Raw genomic sequence first — 25,053 nt, 5'->3', positions numbered from 1 at the left:
TACCATAAATCTAGTCAGATCGCTTGGCAAGAGACTGCATAACGCTGTGTTTTGTGAAGCAGATGATAGTGATCAGAATTAAATCTCCTATGGTAAGTTGCTAAGATGAATCGCTGGTGCACATTGTTGACACATCGCTGACACTTTCTGAGCGATCTAGATGCTGGGAAGCTCAAGGTGAATCACCCATGCTTAATTGCTCATGCTAAATCACTGGCACAAATTGCTATGTGTGTGTAGGCAACATTAGACTGCAAGCTTTAAGAGAAAAAAACCTTGTTCAGAGCTAGATAAATTTGGCTAAACTACCATTCACCCGCACACACAGGGGTGTGGTTCAGAACAACTAGAAAATCCCCCCTGCCCACCGATCCCTTGGCCCAGCTGTTTTATTAAAAGCAGCCTCCAGCCGACTGGCTGTGCGGATGCTGTCAGCTGCCTCCTGTCAGAGAGACAGGCTGCCGCCGGCTGCAGATAGAGGGAGCTAGCAGGGCCGGCTCAAGGGACCCTCCATAAGTGCCTCTGCCAGCTGGCTGCCATGGCGACCAATCCCGCCACCCATTGTCTGCACACTGCACAGGGCTGGGCGTCTGGCCGGCTTACAGCGCTGAACCTTCACGAACGGTATCTCCATCCCGAGTCGTGCCGCCAGCCAGATGTCAAGCAGTGCTCCCAGGCTCCGATTAGCAGTGAAAGCACCATTCCTCATGCCTGAAGAACACGTACTACTTCTTGCCTGTGTTAGGGTGGAGCTTATTGAGTGCAAGTACCTGGTCAAGTATGTATATGTGGAGTGTATTAGTGTGCTCCTGGTCGATGTGCAATATATGTGTGTGTGCTGGTGAAAAAGCGTAAAAATTATACATGCACCACTGGAGGGACGTGTCCATCACCGCCTACTGGGCGTGTCCATCACCAACTATTGGGCATAGATGCAAGCTAAATAGAAGGTGACTTATTTATGCACTTCAGAATGCCCATTAAACATTAGGCCAGGGCTTGACAAATTTTTGTAAAATAGGGCCAAAGGGACAGTGCGCGCCGAAGGCATGCACCAAAAATCTACACCGTAATGCCTATTACACGTCACACAGCCATTACATAGTTTACCACATGCCCTAATGCCCATTACATGCTATAACACACACCATAATGCCCATTACACATTGCGCCTCACACTGTGATGCCCATTACACCTCACACTGTAAATCCAATTACAAATTAGGCCACAAACCGTAATACCAATTACCTATTATGCCCCACACTGTAATGCCAATTACCTATTATGCCCCACACTGTAATGCCATTACATATTACGCCCCACACCAAATTGCCTATTACACATTATGCCACATGCTGTAATGCCCATTACACACAAAGCAATGCCTATTACACATTATGCCACACACCAAAATACACATTATACCATATGTATGTGATGTATACATGTATAGATTACATATTATACCACACACCATATTGCTCATTACACATTATGCCACACACCATAATGACCATTACATATTATGCCATATATACAGTAAGTGTGCTTACCTACATGCTCATTATCAGGCATTACATGTTCAATGCCAGGACTTACATGTTCCTTGTCAGGGGGGTGCATGCTCATTGCCACAGGGGCTTTGGCATGGATAGTGGGTGTTGGATGACAGTCTGGAAGCAGGAAAGTGGGGAAGAGGGTGTGGTGTGGCAGGGTGTTAGTGGTGGGCTGTGACCAGGAGATGCTGGCTATGAGTCAGGGACAGGGGACATAGGAGGGGAGAGGAGGGGCAGAGAAAAAAATACACTGAAAAAAGAAGAAAAATATACTTACTTAAATCTATATCCTGAAGTAAAAGCTAAGGGACTGGCCCATACTATTCCGCAGTCCCTTTTACTATTCACCTTCTCTGACACAGTTCCGCAGCTTCACTAAAGCTCTTTCTCTCATGCGATGAGCGCGCATTCATGACATGCATTCAAGGGCTTTCCACGATGATCAGAAGGCAGGGAGCCAATCTTGAGTCGACATCCAGACCACCCCCTACTGCGTGTGTCTGCCTGTGTGTAGGGGATGCGGGCTCTGGAGACAGCCCAGGTTCTTAGCAATTGCATCCCCTGCAACAACGATAGTTAAGTCACTGGCTGTATCCCCTTAACCATGCATAGGTGCACCCCACTGCCTTATCTATAATCTTGCCTTTGGGGTAAAACAGCCACATTATAGTCACCGGCACTGTCCCAGTACTGCCACTGTGCACTCTCGAGCTTGGAATGCATGCCCCTATACATTCACAAGGGTTTACATATGCTTAGGCAGTTTACCAGATAATTAGAGCAGAGGGCACAGTATATAAGGAGCAGTGAGAGTAGTGTATACAGATAGTTATGGCTGAGGAATGTGTCTATAAATGTATATCACACAGAGTAACCTTTCACAGTGGCAGCCACAATGCAGAGAATCACTAGTGATACAGAGTTCCACCAAGGTGCCCCTGATGTCCAGGACAGCTGCAGTCTAGGCACTGGGCACAGGACATATAGCATCTGGGGAGTTGGGCAACAGAGACTAGAGCAGAGGGGGTGTTGCAGAACCAGGATAGCTTTATAACTCCATGTACCCATCCAGCACCCACAAGCCACGCCCCATAATAGTGGTAGTTGGTGACCACAATACAGTATTTATAACCATGGAATCACAAGACAAGGCAAAACAATGAAGAGAGCAGAATCAAGGAGGGAAATGTTAGGAGCATATTAAAAGATTGGATGCTTAATAGAGATTGATTGCATTGGTTAATTGCATACAAACAGATACCAATCTGTATTTTGTAATGACACCTCTTTAATCCATATTCTATTTATATTGTTTTCTAAATAGTTAGTCAGTAGATTGCTAACTTTGTTTTAGCCTAAATATATTTACTATACACAGGGCACCTAATTATTTAGTGAGTCACTTAATGACAGAGAACAGTTAGCTAATATCTAGTGGAAGCTCCATAATTAGACACCTTTTTTTCTGAGTTTTGCAATCTTGACTCATAATCTTGTGATCATGTTGAAAAGCCAGAAGAATGCTTTGGACACATTTCTGTCTTCACTTCTGAGCCACAGATGCACTTTTAGCATAATGATATGTTGCAGAAATCAGATCATTTACATAAAATGTATAACAAATTTAGATAGTAGTTAACATGTCTCAATATTGTCACAAAATGCAATCTTACCAAGGGAGGACTGAATTACATTGTTCCTGAGATGCTGTCAGGCACAGCATGCTGACTGGTGAATAGTACTGGTCAGGGGTTAAAGTAAGGGGGAACAGGGTGGAACTGAGGGGCAGATTTATTAAGCTTGGAGAAGAGATAAACTGGAGATAAAGCGGAGAAAAGGTAAAAGGAGATAAAGCACCAGCCAATCGGCTGTGTTTGAAAAAGATAGTTGGGAGTTGATTGGCTGGTGCTGTATCTCCTTTTACCTTTTCTCCGCTTTATCTCCAGTTTATCTGTTCTCCAAGCTTAATAAATCTGCCCCTGTTCCACCACCTCTAATGGTGAGGTGGAACCTTTTAACATCCACATTGGCCCTGCACAGTAATTCTTACAGGAAAGCATTATAGTTTGCAGGAGGATGCCAAAAACCCTACCACTGGCCCAGTCTCTGCCTAATGGGGGGAAGGGAGGGGGTGTAATTAGGTGGCATAAAGAAATTAGTTCCCCCACCTCTGCATGACCACTTTATGTCCTGGTACTGGTCATAAGAAAATCTGTGTCAGGAGGTACAAGTAGGTCTACTGATCATTATGAAATCTCTAAACAGCCACACCTACTCTCCAACTCACTGGTACACAACATTAAAGCAAGGAAGCACCTTAATGAGGGATGTGTAACTAGGGTAATTGCTAGACCCTAGTGGGCTAAAGGACCTTTAATGATCAGCCACATGGCATGCAACCCCAGGGGGAGGAAGAAGGGTGGTGGCCTAGCATTGTCAATATCCACGTGAACATCTATTGCCTGTAGTAACCAGGCGGCAAGTGGAGCAAGTCACAGTGCCGGAAGCATAGTGAGCAAAGCAAGTTCACAAAGTTACATTTGTGCTCGCATTTGTTGGACCTTGCTCCTCCCCCTATTGTGCCGTGTCATGTGTTGGTGATGTCAGGGGTCCCTTAGCCCACTGGGATTCAGACTTAACCAAGCAACTAGTGCTGCTACCAATGGTGCAAAGTTAAGAGGATTTTTCTGCCCCGTTAGGACTCTTTTCCATCTTACAGGCTGCCACTACATAGGAAGAAGAGGATGCTTCCTCATGAAACACCCATTTGCCTGTTCCTCTTGCGGTTGTAGTGAAATTATGACATCACGGGCACCAGAGCACCTCTGTGACTTGCGTTACATACTGACAGTATGTAGGAGGCTGGGCAGAACACTGCAACACTTATAGTTTAATAATAATTACATTATTTAGAGGTCACAAGAATATTCTCATACAGTATTACATTTTTTTTATTACGATGCTCTTTGTATTGTATGAAGGTAATTAGAATGTTCTCTGTTTGGTTTGTTTATTGAGATGCCCTCTGTATTGTATCAAGGTCACTAGAATGCTCTGTATATTATTTGTCAGTTACTAGGATGCTTTCTCTATTGTATATCAGTCAATAGGATGTCTGTATGTTGTATATCAGTCAATAAATCCCCTCTGTGTTGTATAGCAGTACCTGTATGTAGTACAGTTAAACTGGCACTAAAATGTTTTCTCTATTGCATACTGTTTATTAGGATGCTGACTGTTTTGTATAGTGATTATTAAGTAACTCTCTTTTACTCAATCGTTTAAAAACTTCCATGTGTGGGCAAGATCACAATCCAATGTGGGTCTCGCGGGTCATTCATCGAGCCTGCTGATCCCTTCAGCAGGCGGAAAGATAAACAACCCGTCGTGCACGATTTGGCCATATCATTCAATGTGTAGGCATGATGAACGATATGGCAATGATGTGGTATATGATTAACAGCCCTTAAACGACCCATTTTTACCAACAGATCTTTAACTTAGTGTGTGGGCATGGTCAGGAGTGTTCTGAATTTCAAGGGAAATTGGATAGACATTGGATTGTACATGATGTTTCTATCCTGTAGTGTGGGCACCTTATGAAGATGTGGTTGCTATCTAATGTTCTATTGTTTATTTGTGTCTTGGTGATGTTTTGCAATTTGCTTATTGGCTTTTAGTATTAATCACTGTTTATATTATACTGTTTTTGAAAGTATAACTTTCTTACAAAAAGAAATAAAAATATATGGTAATCAGGCCTAACTTCTGTTTTTCCCTTATTTGAATAGACAAATGAGTTACAGTATTATGTATTGGCATTACCTTCAGTACTCAACATGCAAATTTCTTGTGTCATGTCTACTACTTCTGCTTCTCCACAATGGGCCCATTAACACTGACATTCTTAGGAACACTTAGCAGGAAGTGAATTTAGAAATCTACTGCTTTTGATTGATAAAGGAGAGTACAAAAGAATTTAACATCTGAATTCAATTCTCCACAATATCGAGCTTCACACATTAGCGTTTATGGTTATAAGCAATCTTTCCTCAGCGTCCTGAGCACTGAATATACACTGCCTTTCTAACAGTTTCTGAAGTACCCTGTGAATAATAAATAATTGCCTCTTGTGTGTAGAGGAGTATTATGCTAAATACCAGTTTAGTAAATATTTTATAGTATGTAGAGATACATTTCTTTCATTGGGCCAGACTCAGACTCCATCGCTGATCTTCAAAAATTGGTAATGGGTTTCCAGAGATCAGCGCATGCACGCGTGCCCAGGAGCGTCAAGATGCGAGCACTTAACCTTTGGTCCCACAGCTGCAATGGGGGGAAGCAATGCGATGTAGGCATCGGCAGATCGTGAGTGGGGGGGGGGGTCCAAAGCATGGCTGGTCTGCACCTGGCTTTGCAGTTAGGCTACCTGGAGGCATCTGGTGATGTGTGAGCGCTTTGCTGTGTAGAGAAGCGCTTGAACTTTAGCAATATGCTTTTGTAGGCACATCACTAGGTGGATACCTTTGAAAAAGCTGCCAAGAGCGGCGAAACGTGTCAGGTAGTGCCTGCCCATCATCCAACTATCCAATTTGGGATTGCAGCCCGGACCAGCCCTACAAGATTGATCTGCCTAGACCACCCATTTCCATCTGGGAGGTCAGCTCAATTTCTGGTGCACCAGCCATCTCTCCTCCTGCTGTAAAAAGACCCACCTTTTCTTCCAACTACCAGTGGTTACAGGTGATTTGTGCCAGTCTTGGGCCGGCCACTTGGACATATGGACGGTGTCTACAGAAGCAATCCAGCAATTAACCAGGAGTGGTAATTATCATCTCTACAAAATTCTTGGGGCATACTAGGAACGGCCTCTCCCTACCTTGCTATCAATTGTGGGTATGGCCAATGCTTGCTAAATTCATTGTCTTATTTTTTTATGTTTTTATATTAATGTTATTCATTTTCATGTGGTACCAATAATTATTTGTAAAGATCATCCAATTTAAATAATTTTTTTTATTCAATTTGGGATAAATCCCTGGAGCGCTGCTATCCCCTTCTTCTTTTTTGCACATCACTAGGTGGGACCTGGTGTGCAGGGCGGCCCTGCCCCATACTGGGTGGCCCCCTGCAGAATCCCACCAACTATGATTTTTTTACATTTGTCTTGTAGACAGTTTAATGCTTTAATTGGATACATATTTGTCTAGTATCTTAGCTTTGCAGTCCGTTCAATTACCAGTGCATCCCCTTGTGGTATAAGTGCGGCGATATGTCACACTTGTGGCACCTTCAGACCCGCAGATTTTGTTTGCAGTACAAAATAAAACAAAATAGGAGCCTAGAGGGAGCTGAGTGACATTGGCAGTGTTTCATTGCCATTACAATGGACACTCACAGTGGCGTAAGTTCATCAATGTAGCCCGGAGGGAAAATAACCCACGCAAACATGGGGAGAATATACAAACTCTGCACAGTTAGAGCCATGATGGGAATTGAACCCATGACCTCAATGCTGTAAGGCAGTAATGCTAACCATTACACCATCCGTGCTGCCCATTATTCTCCCTCTATTGAGAGGGAGAATAAGATAGGGAAAGCAATGGAGAGAAAGAAAGGAGGAAAATGATAGATAGGGAATGATGGACAAAGAGAGAAACAAGAATGACAGAGAGTGAGAGAGAGAATGTCCGGGAGAGAGGGCAGTCTGGAAAGTGAGGAAATTAGAGTGTAGAGCGTGTTAGGGTTAGTGAGAAGAGAGGGTGCCTGAGTTTGAGAGGAAAGGAGGGGGGTGAGAGATGGTGTCAGTGATGAGGGAGAGAGGTGAGAGGTTGTAAGGAATAGAGAGGGGTAAGAGAGAGGGGGTCAGATACAGAGAGGGGGGGCAAAGGGAAGGTCAGGCCAAGCTAGAGGGACAAGAAAGAGAGGGATCAGGTAGAGAGGGGGGGGGTCAGGTAGAGAGGGGTGGGAGAGGGGGGCTAGGTAGAGCGAGAGCAGGGTCAGGCAGAGAGGGGGAGAGTGGGGGTCAAGCAGAGAGAGAGAGAGAGGGGGTGTCTAGCAGAGCAAGAGGGGTACCAGGTAGAGAGAGGGGGGAGTCAGGCAGAGAGAGGGGAGTCACACAGAGGGTAAGAGGTGTTCAGGCAACAAGAGAGAGAGGGAGTGGTTCAGGCAGAGAGAGTGGAGAGATAGAGGAGGTTCAGGCAGAGATAGAGAGGGTGGTAAGTTAGAGAGAGGGGTGTCAGGCAGAGAGAGAGGGGGGCTAAGGCAGAGAGGGGTGAGATGGATGTCAGGTAGAGAGAAAGGGGTATCAGGAAGAGAGAGGGGGGTCAGGCAGAGAGAGGGGAGTCATGCAGAGGGTGAGAGATGTTCAGGCAAAGAGAGAGAGGGGGTGGTTCAGGCAGAGAGAAGGGAGAGGGGTGTCAGGCAGAGAGGGAGAGTGGTGAGATAAAGGGGGTTCAGGCAGAGAGGAAAAGGTAGAGAGAGTAGTGTCAAGCAGAGAGAGAGAGAGGGGGGATAAGGCAGAGAACGAGGGGGGGTCAGGCAGAGAGGAATGAGAGAGGGGTGTTAGAGAGAAAGAGAGGTGGAAGAGAGGGGGTGCAGGCAGAGAGAGAGGGGGGCTAAGGCAGAGAGAGAGGGATGAGGGGTCCGGCATATAGAGAGGGTGTGAGGCAGAGGACGAGGTGGGGTCAGGCAGAGAGGGTTGAGAGAGAGGTGCCAGGTAGGTAACGCGCATGCATAACTCCTGGCCACCAGCAACCTCCTCCCCCTTAGCGGCACAGATGGTGCCGGAAGCCGCAGGACCTGCCGTGCCTCTGCTGCCTTCTAGGCCTCTCGCCCTGTCCGCAATCCCATCACGGAGCCCGAGGCTGCAGATTGAAATTCTACTGGACAGCCGCTAGCTCTGCAGCACCGGTGTCTGTCTATCACCGCCTGCTTAGAGATCCCCGGCGAGTGAGGGGGGGGGATACTTGCTCCCTGAGCCAGATGGAATTGTGACAGAGCGAAGTGCCCCTTCAGCGCTTAGTGCCCAGCGGCTGGAGCCTCTGTTGTCCCTGGAGTTCCGTCACTGGACCCTCATATCCCTTGCAACTAACTAAACTGACCCCTTTCAATGTTCTTATGCACTGATGGTGCAAATTAATCTATTGCTTTGAGCATTCTAATGATCTGACTGGCCTACTGCTGCACCTTCAATTAGTTGCAGATGCATTCGCAAATCACTCACCATGAAATGATTTTTCCAGTGTGTGCAGTCTGTGCATAACCCAGTGCCAGATTAAGCCTTTGGGGGGCCCGGGGCACTTTAGACAGGGGGGCCCCCTTGCACTTGTCATTACTGGCCGCAAACTGTATGGGGGAATATTGCACTGTCAAGACACAGAGTAAAGGCAGTATAAACTTGGTCAATGGGTATCTTCAGGGGATATATATATATATACACATACATACATACATACATACATACATACATACATACCACATGAAAAGCCTGTGTTTGTCCCTCTGCACCTTACTCTGTAGGAGACCTCACAGTCCCAGTGCTGCCTCTGATTAAAAACCCTCCCATGACTAGGCTGCTGCTGCTGTTATCCATGGGCCTGAGAATCATGTAATGAGCTCCACCAATCAGAGCTCAGCACAAACGTCTCAGCCTCTGCCCTCTGGTGAAAAGTGTCATGGGACTTAGTCAACTCCCAGTAATGCACTGCACACTTGGCTCCCGATGCTCAGCACCATCAATCATTGTCACATTGGCAGATAGGTGAAACTGAAGCACCACCCCACTCACATGCACAAAACCTTTAGCTAAAAAAAAAAATTTTTTTTAAATACATGCCAACCACAGGGGGCCCCTAGCTAGAGGGGGGCCCAGGGGCACTGACCCCTTGTGCCCCCATTATAATCCGGCCCTGGCATAACCCATGACCTACTCAGCCAGTGCAATAGTAACAGGCTGTTTGGGGCCAGAGCTGATGTCACACAGCCTCCCTAAAAATGCCTTGGGACGCCTGTGTTTTCTCTGACACTCCCAGTAAATGGTCGGTTACCACCCCTCAAATGCCAATGTCCTGTCAATCCACTTGGGTATGGCTAGCAATTAAAAAATAATAATAATCATGCACATCGTACATTCACATTATGTTGTATTTGTGACAATAAATTAATGAAACCTATATCTATATTTGCTAAATAAACCTTGCCACAACTGCATATCCGTAACTACTGCAAGTGCATCATACCTCCTTAATACCTAGTTTGGGTTTTACATACATGTACATTATAACCTAGGGTTGCCTACTTTTAAAGTCTCTAGGAGAGAAGACTGTCAGCAGCAATTTTGGGGGCGAGGCCTAATGTAGACGTCACCAAGTACCACCCTCCCATACTGCAAATCCTGCAATTTGCAGGTCTTCGAGGAGGGGGTGGGGCTAAATGACATGATTTGCATCTTAAGCCCTGCCCCTCCCCCCAAAAAGCCATGAAACACGGTCATTTACAGCTGCAGCCAGGGAGATTTGGGGGTTGCCACTGGTATCCGGGAGGGTTGCCCAACTTTTCAGGAGTCTCCCGGTCATTCCGAGAGGGTAGGCAACCCTGGTATAACTTTGACCAAGGACCTTATTCAGGTCCGTACGCTCGCATGCGAGCGCAATGTTTTTGAAATGTGCATGTGCATGCATCAGGTGCGTGCAGTCACCACAAACCGGTTTCGGCCGTTGGGCGGGGGCAGCCCCGCCCACTTCCTTCAGAATGCCCATGCACATCTAAAGGTTGCTCTGAGCAACCTTAGATGCGTGTGTGCCTTCCACATCATTCGAATGGAGGCTGTGAATGGATGTTGGTGTCAAACAACCATATGCAGCCAGTGCATGCAAACACATGCTACAAATGGGTGGTGGCCAGGCCACCATTCGCAAGGCGGGTTTGGTGGATTCGCAAGGCTGTGAAGTCGCAGCCTTGCAAATCAACCAGAATAACCTCCTAAGTTTCAATTTTTTTTTCTTTTTTTTTTTAAATAAGGGATGCAACTCAGCTGCTTCCAAGATGATTATTGGTAATCTGTCAACCCTCAAGCAACACTTTAGCCTTATTTTTCACTAGTTGCCTATACAACAACAGTGACTTAAAAAGTGTCCAGAAAGGTGGAAGGGAAACTTTGTAAACACAAACTTTGCAAAACTCTGACTTCCTCCTGTTCTATACACTTCCTGGTGTGTGGTAGCATTCTCATACCTAATGCTGCAATAGCATTTATTAACCCTCCCAGAGCAACACATCTGTGACAGTGCTTCAACATGAACTGAAGCCTGGAAATGACATTGTACGGTCTAAATAATTTGGCTAATATGAAATCAAAGAAATTTACACAAGTTAGGAATTTTAGTGATCAAAAAGTTCTATATTATTTGAATATCATGTATTTTGATAATGAATAAGATTGTGAACTAAGTAATTAAAGGAATATAATGTACATTGGCATAAAGGGTAAGGGTATTGTTTTGTTACATTGGGTTCAATGATGGCAGTAGCAAATTATTACCCGGTGTACTCCTGTCACATGCATGTGTGATCTGCTAATCATGCATTCATAAGGGGAGAATGGCGAGGAGGGATCCTAAGGATCATCCCCTCTGTTCTTTTTGCAGTTTGTAGTAAATAGGTTACCTTGGCTAATGATATGGAGATGGCATTATCCTAAATTCAGAAACTTAGCAGATCTCTATGGGGACTGCTCTTGACTTCAAAAACTGGATTGCAGTATTTATCTCCAGTAAAGGTCCCCAATAGATATATTTGTGGGATACTTGGTACTTGCAGGTACTCCCTGAAAACTGGTGTTTTCCAAAAAAAAATCCTGCAAATTTTAATTCTTAAGGGGAATTGGGAGAACTTTGATCTTTGTTTCTGGTGTTCTGTTTCAAGAATGGTCGCACATGGTCAGGGGTGTTTTGTGGGTGTATCCTAATTATAGTGGCATTGCCATGCCCTTTACAAAAAATGTGGAGGAGTCAGCTTGGGATCTGTGCCACAGCTGTCAGGTAATGGGGGGCAGGGGAGGGTTAATTAGCACATGCTCCCCACCCTACCTCTTTGATGATCCATTGCTCCGTTCTCCCTCCGTTCCCTCTCTGTTGGCCCCATGTTCTTGTGTGCCTCCTCTCAGTTTCCCTGCACTCCCAATGTCCCCAACCCCTTTCTGTGCAGTGAGTGTAGCAGGGACATCACTGGGACTCAGTGCTGCTAGGGGCAGGAGAGGCAGGACTGACTGCTTGCTGCTATTGCAGCAGTAGCCATATGTTCCCTCTCCCTGCCCCCATTGTGCCTTTTATAGGGATTTTCTGGGGGAGGGGGGTTTGCGGTTTGCACCCCCTCAACAAGCCTGGGTAATTAGTACCCCCCTCCTCAGTGGCGTAACTATAAATTTTGCTTCCCCCTGCCAAAAAGTTTGTGGCGCCCCCCACCCCCCCTCCAGGCTCCTCTCCAGCATGTTTCCCCAGCGTGTGACGTGATGACGTCGCACGCATAACGGAGAAGCTGAAGCAGGAGAGAGGAAGAGAGACCAGCAGACAATGCTGCTTCCCTTGGCTCCGACGCATCCCAGGCCGCCCTAGCAAGCCCATCCGCCCGCCCATCCTGTAAACAGTAACCAACAGCCGGCTCTGTGTACAGTCAATTGAATCAGTGGGGGAATTTGACATCTCTGCCATGGCCCCATCGCCTCCAGTACTCAGTCAGTGGGCAGCGGCAGGCAGCAGCTTGTCAGTGCGTCGAGTGGGTACCGGCGCCCACACAGACCCTGCTGCTGCTTGCTCCCCCAAGCGGCTGCTGGGGCTGCCTTACAGTAGTTACGCCACTGCCCCTCCTTCTCGGCATCACTGCACATCAGTGGCGTGTGGTGAGGTTAGTGGTTAGAACAATGGGCAGACCCCTTGGCAGCTTGGTAGAACAAGCACTGACAGGCTCTATGGGGAGTGCTGGGTTGTGGTTGTTTCTGCACTGACAGGCAGGTGTGCATAAGCCCCCGGCCCAGCACTCACCGTAGACCCCGCCAGCGCTGGCTCCACCAAGCCGCCATGGGCGCTGCCCATTGTTCTGCCCAATATAAGGAATAACACATTTACTTTACTTTATAGTAACTTAGCTTAAGCTTGTTATTAATAAAAAAAATTACATTATCTGACTCTGTATGCAGTGTCCAACCTGCAAGAGACACTGGGAGGCTGCTCTGTATAGGTTACCTCCATGTAACGCCACTTATCCAAATTTATCTGGGCAGGTAGATGTCACAGGGAAAGGAGGGAGGTCTTGACATTCCTAACCTTCATTGTTATTATGCTACTCACTTCACTCAGTGTGTGCTTTGGTACTCCCCACCTGACACTAGACTTGCACCGAATCATCTCCACTTCTCTACTGCGGGTGCTGAGGAGTCAGCTCAGAGCGGGTGTCGAGGAACGAGCAGGTGACAAGGAGTGGGCGGCAGGACGTTGCAAGGATGAGAGAGCAGGTGGCGAGGAGCCGGTGGGCAGCAGTTGAACTGACGGCCCGGCGGCAGATGCAGTCAGCGGATGTCCGCCTGTAGAAACGGCACTGTAGTGCCTCGGTGACAGGGATATGCTTTCTGCCTATATGAAAGCACATCCCTGTCACTGAGGCACTTCTATAGTTGCCGCTTATACACCTTTTATTGAATGTGCTTCTACAGCCTGCCACCCCCCCCCCCCCCCCCCCGCCCTCAGTTTCTGTTACTTTAACATTGACAGCAGGAGGCACTGCTCTTGGTGCCTCCTAAACCAAAAAAAAAAAAATGGGTACAAGTTATTATAATATAAAGCATAGTGATGTTAGGGGAGGCATTGACTCCTCTACCTACATGTCCCAGCTGCACATGGTTGTATAGTCTTACCTTTATCAATATAGTACATTCATCAACTCATACCACACAATCTAAAACAGTTCCTGCTGCCTGCTCCCATAGTGGTAACTTCTGCCAGGTGCACCTAGATGTGGGTAGAGGGTACTAGTGGGTAGTGGGTATTAATTGTCCAAGTATAATTGTTCTTCATAGAATTAGTTGGAGTCTCATGTGTCATGCAGGAAGCTATGTACTGAACAGTATTCTGTGGTAACGAGTCATACGTCAGACTGCCAGCCTCGTCCACCTGTCATGTGAGGGCAGCGTTTCTGCAATGCAGCATTTCTGTCTCGGCTAAGTACTAGCTGTCCACGGCCTGTTTGCCTGACTGCAGACTGACCTGTTTTAACCCAGATACTTGGTTCATTTGGGTTTCCTGTCTTTGTTTTTTACAGGCTTTTGTCCTATTTTAGAAGCGTAGTCACACGCAGGTGAACAAACTTGTAATTAAAGCATTATTTTCTGAAATAGCGGTGTGCATTCATTACAGCAATATCCCACACAGGATATATACATTTCTGAAATAGAAATGTACGATACTGTATGCATTTCATTTCTTTTAAATATTCAGTAAAGTAGATATTTTCAGCCAAACCTAAAGCAATGCTATATTTGTGACAACTGGGATGTAGCAGCGCGTGGGTAGATAATTATTAAAAAATATATATAGGAATAAAAGTAAATAAAAATAAAGGATTGGACTGATTGTACAATTTAAAAAACAATATACATTTATTAATAGAGTGACCAAGTGCTGGTAAAAAAATGGGGGGGGAAAGATGATAAAATCAAATTGCAGAACTGTCCATTCCTATTGTACCGAAGACAATATATTGTGCAAATGCATAAATCATGAATGGGGGTTACCGTCCACCTGCAGACACACCGGGGTGTAACTTGTGCTCCCTGGGACTCAAGGCCCAAGTTGTTGGTAGGGCCGAGTCACCATCCAGAGTGGGGGAGACTCCCGGAAATGGTACTCCCAAAGATGGTACTGGGGTCCTTTTTGATGTTTGAGTGTCCACGGTAAGGTAAATCCAACAGGGTCCACGGCTGGTCTGGAACAGTTCAAGGATAAATGGAAAACACCTGACGCGTTTCGCCGGCTCTGCGGCTTTATCAAAGGCCTTTGATAAAGCCGCAGAGCCGGCGAAACGCGTCAGGTGTTTTCCATTTATCCTTGAACTGTTCCAGACCAGCCGTGGACCCTGTTGGATTTACCTTACCGTGGACACTCAAACATCAAAAAGGACCCCAGTACCATCTTTGGGAGTACCATTTCCGGGAGTCTCCCCCACTCTGGATGGTGACTCGGCCCTACCAACAACTTGGGCCTTGAGTCCCAGGGAGCACAAGTTACACCCCGGTGTGTCTGCAGGTGGACGGTAACCCCCATTCATGATTTATGCATTTGCACAATATATTGTCTTCGGCACAATAGGAATGGACAGTTCTGCAATTTGATTTTATCATCTTTCCCCCCCCCATTTTTTTACCAGCACTTGGTCACTCTATTAATAAATGTATATTGTTTTTTAAATTGTACAATCAGTCCAATCCTTTATTTTTATTTACTTTTATTCCTATATATATTTTTTAATAATTATCTACCCACGCGCTGCTACATCCCAGTTGTCGTTTCTATCCAGTTCGGGCCTAACTAACCCGACGTACCAGCAGCTGCTAGTGTCACAACCCACGTCGCAGCGCCACCTACCACCCCCTCCCCCTGTGGAGGCACCTTCTTTTCCAATGCTATATTTGTATTTATGGTGAAGTGTTTCGGTTTCCTGTTTTGTAGTTGCAAAAAATTTAATTTGGACTATTATTATATTATTCTAATTTTATTTATAAGGCGCCACAAGTGTTTCGCAGCGCCGTACAAAGGAACAATACAGGGAGACAAAACTTGGCATAACATTGAATAAATAGCAAAAGTAGAGTACAAATAAAGAGCGCCACAGATCAATACACATTACAGCTTAAATATAAGTAGTGAGGACTCAATCAACATACAACTAGAGGCTTGAGGCCAATGATGGGTATGCAGACGAAGATGGTCACTGAGTGTTTGAGTATAAGAGAGCTGTGAGTGAAATGTGAAGAGAAGTGGGCTTTGACAACAGGGGGGAAGAGGGCCCTGCTCGGAGGAGCTTACAATCTAGTAGGAAGGGGAGACAGACAGATTACAAGAGGTGCAAGCAAGTGGGTGGTGGCTAGATAGCAGGATGTAAACAGGCAAGGGGTCGGAGAACCAGCTAGTTTATGCAGTGGAAGGGTACGCTTTGATGAATAGGTGAGTTTTCAGTGCCCGTTTGAAGCTTTTCAAGGTCGGGGAGAGTCTAATGGAGCGAGGGAGTGCGTTCCACTGAAGGGGTGCAGCACGGGCAAAGTCCTGTACTCTAGCATGGGAAGCAGTGATCAGGGTGGAGGAGAGATGACAGATTCTCTACTGGTAATAGCAGGGAGAATAATTGTATGTCAAAAAGCGGACTTTAATTTGGGGGTATAACCAGCACTTTGTGGGCCCCATAGCAATAATCTGAAGGCGCTCCTGTTCCAATGATCCTGAGACACCTCCCCGCAACAGTTATTCATTTTATACTTCAAAATATTGTTCTAGTTCATTTTCTGAACCACTGTAGTGCCCAGGTTAATATTATGCCCCATAGCAGTGCCCAACTTTTATTTTATTTTCCTAATCTATGTCACATTGTCGTGCTGCCAATACATTAAGCCACAAATTACTCCCGTGGGGCCATGCCCCCATTTTGCCGTAATGGGGGCATGGCCAGTGGCTCTGTCATCTACTGGCCATATGCCCAGCCTTTTTGCCTGCGGGAATAGATACGCATAGCATCAATTCACCAGTTGACAGGGGATAGTGCTCACGGCCACACAATGCTAGGGACATGGTGATTGCATATTTATTATTCTATATAATAAAAGGATTAAGTTGCCCCTCACCTCTACGGGGGAATTGTGTGGTGCCCGTTACATTAATTCAAATGTTGCTCCGTTTATTTGCACACAGCTGCCAACGCTGGCATTACTGTTATGGAGTTCTGCCTGTATGTATGTATGTATATATGTATGTAAATGTATGTATGTATTTGTGTTTGTGTGTGTGGATGTGTGTGTGTGTATATATATATACAGTATATGCTATAGGTGTATGTTATGAGCAAGGGGTGGCTGTCCTCAAACATTGACTGCATGTTGTAAATACATGTTGTTTGCTGCTACAATTTGCCTCTGGAGTAGTGCTGGTCATATTTTTGGGATTTGTGTGTACAGTATATACAGTATATGGCTGAGGCATATATTAGCAGTATTTGAACTTTGTCCTTCTTTTGTTTTAAGCGTACTCACCATGCCCTTGGTGTGACCGGCATACACCCATCTGTGGTGGGCTCCTGGATCTTAGCACATGTCTTTTTTATTAACCCCATGTCCTCTACCACCTTTATGTTATACAACTCTGCCATATCTTGCATCCCTGCAGGTGGGAAGTTTGACTTTGGCGGTACACCTGTCAAACTGTAATGCAGGTGTCCTAAGGTAAGCTCAGGGAGGACAGAATCCTCCCGTGGATCACAAGGGCACTACTTTGTAGTGACTGGACCCATTTTTGTGCCCGGGACCTCGGCGGTGTAGAGATTTGGGTGTTAGTGCCTGTGAACCTAATCTGGACCCAATCCACTACCCCCTCTATTTTATGCAACTTTGCCATATGTTGCTTTCCTGACCCAATTTGTGATCGGACTCATTTTTGGGACCCTGGTGGGGTCGAGATTGGGGGTCTATGTGGCCGCGAACCTAGTCTGAACCTAATCAATGTCCACTACCCCCCTATGTTATGCAACTTTTCCATATCTTGCTTCCCTGACCTTCTTTGTGTAGCGGCCGGGCCCCTTTTTGGGCCCACGGGTATGCTAGCAGTGTGTTACCCCACAGTATTTCTTTCCACATTGAAAGTTATATGTGTACCAAATTTGGTGTAAATTGCTCCAGGCATTGCAGAGTTATGTTGGAACATACACACACATACTCACATACATTCATTTTTATATACAGTGTATATATATATATATATATATATAAATATATATATATATATATATATATATACACACATTTTTGAAAGCTGAATAAGATATGGGAATGACAATTTGGTGCACTCCTTTATACTAGTGCAGTAGTTCCTGTATACAATTCAATTTCCACAAAGGCAGCACTACAGTCAGCGGGGGTGGGAGAACCTCCAGCACTGACCATTCCTTTCACACAACACTCCCAAAGGTCAGCAAGTCTGATATGTACTGTAATACGTTAGTCTGTGACTGGCAGGGCTGTAGCATACCTCCCAACTTTTGCAGATGCCAGGGAGGGACAGGGTGCGCGCCGGAGTTGCGCGGCGATTTTTCGGGGGCGTGGCCTATCGGAAAGGGGGCATGTCCTATAATCGCAGCACTGCCACGAGGCCACGCCCCCATTTTTCGCCGCTGTGGGGGCATGCCCAGCAGCTCTGAGCTGCGTGCCAGCCCTCAGCCCCTCTGCCTGCAAGAATAGATGCTGTGCGCACAGCGTCTATTCACGGACTACAGGGGGGGACTAAAATCTGGTTATGTATGGGAGCATACTGTATGACAAGTGACCATTTGCTCCAAACTGTCAGAAAACTGACAAAACCGGTCAGTCAATCAAACTGGTTAAATTAAATGGATTTAACCAATTTGTCTGATGGAACATTGTTGTCTGTTTTCAGGGTTTTGGGAGCAAATGATCAAATATCATTTGCACCTACATACTGTATCACCAGAGATTTTTATTCCAACCAGCCAGATTGTACAATAAATCTTTAGGATTAGGGCCAGGTTAACTCACAATTCAACTCACTCCTTGGATCAGTGGATGGGAGATCAGAGGAGTCACTACCCTGACGGAGAGCAAAATGGAACCATGATCTTGTGCTGAGATGGTCGGGACCCACTTTGAGGTTTGGTCCCACAGTTTGAGAAATGCTGGTCTAGATCATCTCTAATGAGTCAGGCTAATAGGATGTAATTGGGTGAAATACTATAGAGATTTGTCCCATGTCAGCCTCTTGCCAGTGGTGAATTTCCACATAAAGTCTCGGCTTGTTGTCTCAGGCGGCACTTGGATTCTTGCTTTTGTAGCATCAATCCAAAATGTAACCGTAATTTCCAAATATTTCCCCCGTACCTTACTGTATGCTATCTTAAGTGTAGTATAATCGGCTAGAACAAGATCAGACTGCACTGTAAGCTGTCCTACGTAGTATATAGAAATACATAATTAAAAATAAAACAATTCCATAACCTAGTATTATTATTATTATTATTAAATATAAATTGATAATTAGCAAATGAGAGCTTGTAGCCAAACAAAATTGGCAGAGGTTGCGTCCATTTCTGTTGTGTCTAGGGGTGCCGTGATACCTAAATCTAGACCTCTCTCTCATTTCTGATTCTGCTACAACTTGCCATTCACATTGTTGCACCCCCTTGCTGCATTCACACTATGATTGAAATACACAGCCATTGGTCCACCTGAATGTCCGTACAGTGCTCACACGGGTGTGGATGGAAAGGTCTCCAGTGTCTAGGTTGACTTGCAATAGATCCACATTGGCTAAAGGTCAACAAAAGCTAACGGTTGACAATGAAAAGGACAACACAGAAAAAGGTAAACATGAGCTTCTCATGTTTTTTGTGTCGGTGTCGATATCTGTCAACATGGACCCTCAATCAGTGTAATGCATACCTTTGCAGGGCTCGGCATGCTTCGGGCATATTGCCTCGCTCCACCACGACTGCATTCGGCACGCTTTACCATTCCCAATTTTAGGCCAGGTGGATTGTAAAGCATAAAAAAATCCATAAAATGAAGAAAAACACTCATATTGACCTTTTTAATGTGTCTTGTGTCGACATGCATGTTGACCTTTCATCATGGTTGACCTATTGGTGTTGACCTATTGACTGTCAACTTAGACACTGTGGGGGAAATGTAATAGTGTGAGAGAATCAGAAAGTGAGAGATTTGGTAAGAAATCTCCAGGTTTTTTTGTTTTTTTTTAAAGCGGCAATCATTTACACTGCAAAACCAAACTGGTTTCTCTCACTTTCTGATTTTCTCACACTATTATTACATTTCATCCTGTAGGATATATCGGTACTTGTGTAGTCTCACGGCGCCAGTTACGTAGTTAGCGTAGCGTCCCTTTCAGAATCGGGTTAGCGTAGCTCTGCTGCCGGCGGTACGCTGATAACGTAGTGTACCTGTAGTCGAGTAAGCGTCCCTGTAAAAACCGGCATAGTGTTCCCGCGACTATAAAGTAGCGTCCCTGTAGTCTTGTAAGTGTCCCTGTCAAAACGTAGTCAGCGTAGCCAGTCATTTGCGCAGCAGTTACGTAGTTAGCTTAGCATAGCCAGCGTCCCTGTCATATGCAGTGTAGTGTTCCCGCGGACAGTGTAGCGTAGTCAGTCAGCTGGTAGATTGAAGGGGTACGCAGTTAGATTCCCTGAGAGTCAGACATGGCAGCTGAAAAGCTGAAACTGTTCAACCTGCCACAGACGGAGGAGGAGTCGGTGGCATTTCTGCAGAGCCACAAATTCCTGGCTGACACCCAGACCTGCCCTAATGGGCACCCTATGAGGCTGAGTATCAGGGAGCGGATGTGGATATCCACAGCTGCAGAAAGAAGGTCAGCGTCAGGGCTGCGCAGTGGTTCAGAGGGTGCCATCTGACCTTTGTCATCCTGATCAGATTCATCTTCTGCTGGAACTTTTCATACCCCCACTATCTACGTCGGTGTGGAGTTGATTTCATAAAGTGTGGCGAGCGCAGCGAGCGGAAGCGGAATACATGTGAAGTTACCTGCGTCCCCTCGTTTTTGCTCGCCACTCTTCGGGCTCGGTGGCTCACTGCGCTCGCCACACTTTATACAATGAACTCTACGCCGACGTGGATAGTAGGGTATGAAAAGGTCAGTAGGACGCGTACCGCCACCCCTCACGGGGCTCGCTGTGCTCTCCACGCTTTGGGCTGGCATGGATAGTGGAATAAACAAGGTTGACAGCTGTTACGTCGACAAGTGTCATTGTTGACAGGTTTACTAATGTTTTACACATTTTTTTGGTCTGTTTTTGGAATAATGCTGCACCCCTATACCCGACTAAAATTTTGACGCTCTAGCATCTAAATTTAGATGCACCCTTATTAGCGGTTTGCGGAGCATCTAAATTTAGATGCTAGAGCGTCTAAATTTTAGACACGCCCTTTTGTTAGCGGTTTGCCGGCTCTGTACTGAGACGCTATAGCGTCTAAGTACTAGACACACCCTTCAGACGCCCCCTTTGTTAGCGGTTTGCCGGGGTGTCTAGTTTAGACGTCCCGTTTGTTTGCGGTGTGCCAGACTGTCGATTTGTCTGCGGAACTACAAGTGCCACAATGACCTGTCAGCGCTGGGCTGCCGCGGAGTCACTACGCTGACAACGTAGTTCAAGCTGCCGCCATGAAACTACACAAGTAAGGCAGCCTTTGAGCTACGCTGATAACGTAGCTTTAAATTAACTACAGCAGTAAGGAAGCCGTTGGACTACGCTGATAACGTGGCTTCAAACAAACTTAGCGTAGCCCTGCTGCCGGCGCTACGCTGAGTAATGTAGCTTAGAGAAGTAAGGCAGCCGTTTGGCCAGCTGCCAGGATTTAAACATAGCGTAGCGTAGGGCTGGCGCCGTGAAAATACACAAGTACCGATATGCAGTATCATATGGAACCATGCTCCCACTGCCTAGTAGAAAAGGAAACTGATGTATTATTTTTTATTTGTAATAAAAACATTTAACCTTACTGCTTATTTCATATGTGGCTCATTATTGCATGTATTGCTAAAAAGTAGCCCCGCAGGATATATCTGGTGCACTTTCCTCCATTCAATTCCTCTCAGTCACAGACCACTACACTGACTCAGGGTATCATCAAGCAACAGATTCTTATGAATGATGACGCCTTGTGGTAAAGAGGATCACAGAACAGGATGCCTTTCAGAACACCACACTGTGGGGCAGTGTGGACCTGCAGCTACTGTATATACAGTAGTTACAGGGCAGAACAAAAATTAAATTGACACCCCCCCACATACTGTATATAAAATCTGTACTCTGTAAAATCTATTATGCCTTGTTATAAGCCATAATTATTGTTTATTTTTATTGAAGATACTTGGGATTAAGTGCACTGTGAAAGTTTAGAAAATACAAATTCACAGGACACTAAAAGCAAATTGGCAGGACATTAAAAGCAATAGACATTTTTTGTACTTTCTATTATAAAGTTTTGGTCTGAGGTAAATAATCAGTTGCTCTTACCTTAATGTATTTTACAGCTTGGCTCCCATCACCTGCAGGCTCAGGAACTGGATTTGGTGATCCCTAGAGATTCCAGGACCTCAGCTGACCCATGTCACACATGTTGTATGGAAACTGCTGTCTGAATCAGTGACACATAGCGAGCTTTGCTGATGACAGAGAAGGGGAGGACAATACAGGATACCACACACCTCACATCCTCCCATAGAGGCTGGGCAGAGATAATGTTTAAAACAGGCTTCAATTCAATGTGCACAGATCAGCACTCAGTATACAGTGCAACATTTGCAATGAAATACATTCTATTTAATGGATTATATTAAAAGCCACTGAGGGTGTACGCTGGGTGATTTCATGTAAGTAATAGATATCCAATTAGATTACATCCAATTACAGCAGGTGTTGGTACGTAATAGATATCCAATTAGATTACATCCAATTACAGCAGGTGTTGGTACATTGGGGGCGATTCAGTATCCCCTGCAGTTGTGCAAATATTGCCAATTAGTGATTTTCACACAACTGCGCTAGTGCACTTGCTGCAGCGCACAAGGGCTCAAACAGCCTGAGTGGGAACGGCAACGTAGTGTTGGGTGAGCACGGTCCGGACAATGTAGGTGTGTCGACTCTGGACCATTTTTGTCACCCACAGCTGCTGGGAGCCAAACATGGTGGCCCTGCACCTGCCTTTGCAGCTAGGCTGTACAGGCAGTGGGCTACCATTGCAGGGAGAGATCTGGTATGCTGGGCAACCTTGCCCTGTTCTGGGAGGTCCCCATCATGTTAGAGAAAGCATTGCAGTTTAGCATGTTTTTTTCACGCAAAACTGAAACTGCTGCTGAATCAGGCCCATGGTTCTTTATCATACATAAGTTTTATTAGAAAAATTGATGGCATCACAACGGGATGTTGTCAATCAGTCAACAGTAATAAGGTCGAGAGTCAAAAGGGTGACCACTATTGGTCAACAATCAAAAGGTCAACGCGTGAAAGGTCGGCATGCTCAAAAGGTCAACACATACAATAGGTCAACATGGAAAAGGTGGACATGAGTTTTAAAAGTTGGTTTTTCATACTTTGACAATTATAATAGTGTGCCGCGCGTAGCGAGTCACCGTGCCCGAAGCATGGCGAGTGAAGCGGTACACTTATACCGAGTCCATGTTGAAATAGACATGGGGAAAAAACATCATGTTTTTTTTTTTCATGTTAACCTTTTTCATGTTGACATATTGCTTGTGCCATACTTTTGACGATGTCGACCAAATGCATGTCAACCCTTTTCACATGTCCACCTTTTGACTTGCTACCAATATTGGTCGACCTACTGCCAATCAACCTAATTACTGTTGACCTTATGACCCCTCCCTCCATCACAACTCACTTATTTTAAGCAATGGTTTTACAGCTCCCTGTTTACATAGATAGATATTATTTACAGGAGTTTATACCATAGCTGCCTACCCTCCTGCATTCTGCAGGAGACTCCCTGAAATAGCAGCAATCTCCTTCTGTCCCTCATTAGTCTAGCAATCTCCCTCATTTCACCTAGCCCACATTTCACGTTTACATTTTTTGGGAAAAAAGGAATGAGAGAAAGATACATTTACAATGAATCATCAGCAAAATTTCCCAGCACTTTACTGAGTACAGTATCTCTTACTATCGGCTTTGGGGCTCATCTACATTTGGATATAAGTAATTTTAAAAGATTCCTCTCAGATGAAGCAGTACACATCCACGCTTCTAGGTGCCACGTTCACAATCTCTCTTCACAATCTCTCCATATATGGGACTAGACACGCCCTTTGGGTGGAGCATGACACGCCCCCTCAATGAGGCGCTGTGCAAAATTATACTACCAACTATAATCTCCCTGAAACTCATTTTCAAAAGTAGGCAAGTATGGTTTATATACAATAACATTTCTTATAACTGAAGACTTTTAGTAGCAGAGATGGGGAGGATGTGAGCACTTGTAAACTCCACCATGTTGGGTTCAGTATTTGTTTTTTGCATTTGCAAATCGAATGGGCAGACCATGGGGGAGATTCTCTAAGAATCTCCACCCCCCTTCGCCTCTCTTAGCAATTATAATTATCGCATATGTTCTAACATATGCGATAATTATAGCAAAGGACAGCTCTTGCGTTAAGAGCTTTCCTTTGCGGTGAAAGTCGCCGGGTCCCAGCAGGTCCCGGCCGCTCCCCCCTCCCTCACACACCCGACACTGCTGCGCCAAGCTCTCCTCCTCCCTGCACCCGGAAGAGGATCAGTGCAGGGAGGAGGTCACAGGTTCGGGCAGCACAGCTCTGTGCTGCCCAGACACAGGTGAGGGGGCGATGCGGGGTGGCGGGGGTCCGTGCGGGGTGGCGGGGGGTCGTTTCGGGGCGGCGGTGGGATGCAGTAGAAGCCCATTGGCTTCTATGGGGCATCGCCAGATTTTTCTGGTGATGCCCCCCGCCGCGGTAACCCGGCAGGGGATGCTTACAGCATCCCAAAATGCGGTAAAAACCCGATAACGGGGTTTTTACAGCATTTTTAGCTTAGAGAATCACCCCCCATATGATGTGGCATCTAGTTACAATGAGTGGCACCTCCTCCATTGCCCCAGAGTAGACAGAGTATGCTCCATCCCAACCCCTAGCATAGGCACTGTTGGTAACTTGTTCCTGGTTGCGAACAGATGTTACGCCATGCCACACAGCTGACAGAGACACCGACCTGAAGATAGATGAAGATTACATGTGCAGGTAAGCATTGACCCCCAAAGTTGTGATGGGGGAGGGGGGCAGTTTTTCCCTTATTCTGATTAAGTCAGACGGCTCCGTGTGCGGTCGATCGGCCGATGTCCGAGTGGTCCGGAGCACATCATTCGATGGTCGGTGACCATCGGAGAATGGGGGAGGTTCCCACAGATGGAGAAGGCGTCTTACCGCATTTGGACGGTGTGAGCGATCCGTACGGTAGGCGGGGCTAAGAACACTCGGTTCCTGTTCGAAATATGCATCCGTCCGAATCAACTAGAATAAGGGCCTTTATAACTAGTAATTTGACGATTATAACTGTTCCATGTTTGGTGCTGCTGGGGCGTGCGTTCATTAGTGTTTTTTAGAACTCTGCTGATTGGCACAATCCCCTGTGGGGGAAGAGGGGTGTTGTTTACTACTATGCCTTTAATTG

General features: G+C 45.8%; 1 protein-coding gene across 2 annotated transcripts in view; it reads right to left on the bottom strand.

Annotated features, from left to right (window-relative positions):
* PIK3R5 (phosphoinositide-3-kinase regulatory subunit 5) overlaps window positions 1-22,016 on the bottom strand; it is a 91,334-nt gene extending 69,318 nt beyond the window's left edge. For both annotated transcript variants that reach the window (XM_083148400.1, XM_083148402.1), the window contains exon 1: window positions 21,871-22,016. The gene's annotated coding sequence lies outside the window, so the exon portion shown is untranslated. The remainder of the gene's footprint in view (window positions 1-21,870) is intronic.
* Window positions 22,017-25,053: the final 3,037 nt, after the last annotated feature.

The sequence above is a fragment of the Crinia signifera genome, chromosome 6, assembly GCF_055691185.1.
Source record: "Crinia signifera chromosome 6, ASM5569118v1, whole genome shotgun sequence".
Lineage (NCBI taxonomy): Eukaryota > Metazoa > Chordata > Amphibia > Anura > Myobatrachidae > Crinia > Crinia signifera.
This window is presented reverse-complemented; position numbering and strand designations above follow the sequence as displayed.